Raw genomic sequence first — 4,582 nt, 5'->3', positions numbered from 1 at the left:
AATAAAACTAGGCTCTCTTCTATACCTTCACTGCCTTTTTGGGACAGAGATAATGGTCAGTTTCTGAGGTCAAGGTAGAAGAAAACTCTGTGTTATACATCTTGATGTAAAATCCTGCCTACTGGCGGCTGCTAGAAGCGAACACAACGCAACAGTGACGTTTTTTTAGTGCTTTATGGTTTATAAAGCATTCCCACCTGCTTTCTCACATAATTCTGTCTCCTACCCTGTTCTGTCAGTGTCCTCCATCTTCAAATGACTTAAGCAAGACTTAGGTGGTTAGGAGGGAGAGGGTCCTGGGAGGTGGTTGGATGAGTGGATAGGCAGAAGCCAGCCCCTCTTCCTCTGGGAGGTGGTCTTAAGTCTCTAATATGGTTTGGATCTGTGTCCCCATCAAATCTCATGTTGAATTGTAATCCCCAATGTTGGAGGTAAGGTCTTACGGGAGGTGGCTGGATCATGAGAGTGGATTTCTCATGAATGGTTTAGCACCATCTCCGTGCTGTTCTCATGATAGTGAGTGAGTTCTTTAGAGAGCTGGTTGATTAAAAGTGTGTGGCACCTTCCCACTCTCCAGCTCCCTTGCTCCTGCTCTGGCTATGTAGCATGCCTGTTCCCCCTTTGCCTTCCACCATGATTGTAAGTTTCCTGAGGTCTCTCCAGAAGCTGAGCAGATGCCAGCATCATGCTTCCTGCAAAGCCTGCGGAACCATGAGCCAGTTAAACGTCTTTTCTTTATAAGTTGTCCAGTCTCTGGTATTTCTTTGTAGCAATGTGAGAAGGAACTAACAACCTCTCACAACTTCTCCCCAGAAGTCTCACAATGTGTCATGGGGACACCTAAAGTTCCAGGCCCGGCGTCTTTACAGTGTATCTCAGAGCCCTCCTTGGGGAGAGGAGCCAGGGTTTGAGGGGTTTCTCTACTTGGGATTGACGGCATGTATATTAGGGGCTGAAGCTAGGTTTCATGACTTTCTTTATGTTCCCTACTTCTTTTAAGTCAGCGGCTCAGGCACCATTTGCGCTTGGTTGTGGTTTAATCATCTGGAGCTACTTTCCCAACAGAAGGCACTTCTCTTGGCCCACCTGCCTGAAATGTCACTGTTGGGTCACTGGTTGATACCTCAGCTCCTTGATGGGAAGAGGCGCTGCCAAGCCCTGTGTGCAAAGTCCACAGTACTTCCTGTTCTCCCTGCTTCCTACCTCATCAACCAATCAGGGTTAGCAGTAGGACTCTTCGCAGTGCTCCCCATTCTCCCTGCTGCCACTGCTCGAGAGGGCAGAGGTGCAGAGGCATCACCTCCACAAGCCTTGGGAATGCCAAGGAGAGTCGAGGGCCACTGAAGCTTCCCAGTGACTCCTTGGCAGTCCAGGCCATTGCTCCATAATCACCACATCCCCACGGCGCAGCCCCATGCAGAGCACCGATGGCTGCTGGAGAATTACCATCCACAGATCAATAGCAGGGTGATTACCGAGACTTGCACGCAGCCAGCAGGGCTCGCTCTGGAGGAGTGTGAAGATGCATGCGGGAACATAGGTTCCCTTCATCAGGGCAGCCGGACTCCAGGTGGGACCAAAGCAAGGCTGGAGACTCCCAGGATGGGGCTGGGAGGCTTTTGTGGAGCCCTGGCTCTGAATTGAGGAGGACTGAGGAAGAGAGAAGTGAATTGGCCTAAGACGGCCTCTGCCTATCTGCCCAGCTAACCAGCTCCCAGCATCATTTCCCTCTACACACAGCCCACTTAAGAGAAGTTAATGAAAAGTAAACAAACTGATTTTTCCCATCAACTACCCCTTGATAGAAGATCCCTTGGGCTGAAGAGGTCAATCCTCAGAAAAGCAGGATGTCTGAGGCCAGAGCAGGCACAGAGCTATAGCTTAAGGCTATTTCTTGATAAGAGCTTCCTCAACAAAGGCTGCAGGCTGTAGGGAAGCTCCTTCCCCTAAGACTCAAGCCGTCCATTTATCCATCAAACACCATCCCTGTGATAAAGACGCCAAGAACAGGAAGACAATCTGACTTATCCTTCTAGGAGTCTATAGTCTTGTGGGAAAAATAGAAACATGACCTCTAGACTTGAAGAATATTAGACATCTCCGAGTTCAACACCCTCAAATTAGAGGGGAGGAAACAGAGGTCTGGAGAGTGAAATGACTTAAGGCTTACAGGGCCCGATCTGCACCAGGTGGCCTGACTCCCAGTCCAGTGTTCTTCCCACCACGAGGCAGAATGAAGCCGGTGCCAGCCTCCATCGCCGAGCCTCACCAGAGAGCCTATCTCCCTTGCCTTTGCCTAGCCCTGGCCACCTTCCTCACTTGCTTCTTTCTTCCAGATTCAAATGCATGATTAGCAGCCATCCCTCAATCCCTGAACCAGAGGTATGGGGTTTCATTTCTGCCCAGCAGAGGAATTGATAACATTTAAGTTATTCCATTTACAAAGAAACTTCCTCCTCAATACCGTCTGTTCTCAGGGAGGAGAGCCTTGGCCAGGAGAGACGCAGAGAAAGTGGGGCCAGGAAGAGAGGGGGCACAGGTGGGGCAGAATGATGGTGAACCTCAGCTGGAGGCCTCCCCTAGTCAACGAGGGGAAGGCATTTCACATTCTGCCTTCCTTGTCAACAAAGATGGGTTGGGTACTCCTTGTTCTTCCAACATGCAGGACAAGCTCCTGCCTCAGGACCTTTTCATGGGCTGTTCTATCTAGATTCCCCAGAAATCAACACACCTCACTCCCCCACCTCCTCTGAGTCTCTGCTTAAAGGGCACCATGTCAGTGGAGAACTATCATGACCTCCTTATTTAAAACTTCAATACTCTTCCCCCAGAATTCAGCATTCACCACTGCCTTACCCTGCTTTCTAGCCCTCCCTAACACTTAATGACTTCTAGTTTAGTATTTAAGTGATTTATTCATCATGTCTTTTGTTTCATCTCTGCCACTACTAAAAAGCAAGTGTTGAGAGGTCAAGCGTCTTGTTTATCATACCTAGAATACTTCTTAGCATATAGTAGATGCTCAATAAATATTGGGTCAAGGCATGAATTAAGTAATGAATAAAGAGTCTTCAAATATGAGGGCTTGGAGAGCCCTTGAAGATAAACTAATCTCTAACTCTTAATTTGCAGGTGATGAAAATAAAAGCCAGAGAGAGTAAGAGAGAGTTTTCTGGAGAAGTTGATATTCAAGCAACGTTTTCTTTTCCTTCCTTTGTTTTCCTCTTTTTCAAGTCTTTCAATTTGTGCATTTGTTCATTCATTCGTCCTTTCACTCATTCATTCAGAAAATATTTACTGGGCACTTACAATATACTAATCACTGCATAAAAATAATATTTAAGATTTAAATTATTAATCATTAAAATTATTATTACATTTTAATGTAATATTGATCACTTTCTTCCAAACATCTTGCTGAGCAATTTACATCCATTATCTCATATGAACAACTGTATACACTCTTATTGGCCTCATTTTGCAGATGATAAAATTTAGCCTAAAGATGCTACATGACCTGCCCTAGCCTCACAGCTGTAAAGTGGAGGAGGTGAGACCCATGCTGAGATCTGTCTGACTCCGAACTTCTGTGCTGTATCACTATATCATGTCCACCCACCCCCGCTATTTCTTTTTCCTTCTTGTCTCTGAGATCAGACTAAATGGCCCAACCAAGGTGGCAGGAGAGTCAGCCAAGGTCACCCTGAGCTGACCCCTTTTGAGGCTGCACAATCCTGCCACTCCAGTGGCCCCCTTGAGGCTAACTTTCCCTCTCCCATCTGCTCTCCTAGTCCTGGCCCCATGCTCCAAGCCCCATATACGAGTGCTGGTATGACCCAGCACCTGGGAAAGAGGACTCATAAAACCTTACAGCAGTTTTATAACATATTCTTAGCTTTTACAGGTGTCCTGGGCAGCCGACAGGTGGGCCCCACAGACCCAGAATTGGTGAAAAACACTACAACGTTTGTGTGTGTGTGTGAAAACAGCACCATCTTTTAGCTGCCTCATGGGGAAGGGCAATACAAGAAATGAGCATTTCTTCAGCTCTTTACAGTTTAAAAAGCACTTTCACATGTAATGTCCACCAGATAAGGTAGGTATAATTTCAGAGTCACGGGTAAGGAAACCAGCACAGAGACGGGACTCAGAATTGGGCTTTCCTTCGTGAGTTCGGATTTGGTGCTCTGTTCTCGGACCAGCAGGCATGGGACTAACTCTCAGTGACCTCAGCTATGTCTGCCCACAGAGACAGGTCCTAGGCAGCATCCTCCTCAGGTAAGGGGCAGAGTCACCCAAGGTTGACACTGACAGCACTATGGGGTCTAGGTCCAGGCCTCGTTACCAGCACATCCCAGAGCAGTCTCTGAGTAATTTCTGCTACCAACACCCAAGAATAGGGGATTTCTCACCCACACCTGTGTCGCAGAAGTCCTAGCTCAACTCCTTCACCTCCCTTCATGCTCCCCCTACTGGACTCTGCAAGCCACCCCATCTTTCATGTCCAGTACAGACCCACGGACTTGCCAGGCAAGGAGGCTCAGGGTGACAATGCAATAATGATGCCTCACAGTTGTAATCA

Source organism: Cebus imitator, unplaced genomic scaffold, assembly GCF_001604975.1.
Source record: "Cebus imitator isolate Cc_AM_T3 unplaced genomic scaffold, Cebus_imitator-1.0 Scaffold28, whole genome shotgun sequence".
NCBI lineage: Eukaryota > Metazoa > Chordata > Mammalia > Primates > Cebidae > Cebus > Cebus imitator.
This window is presented reverse-complemented; position numbering follows the sequence as displayed.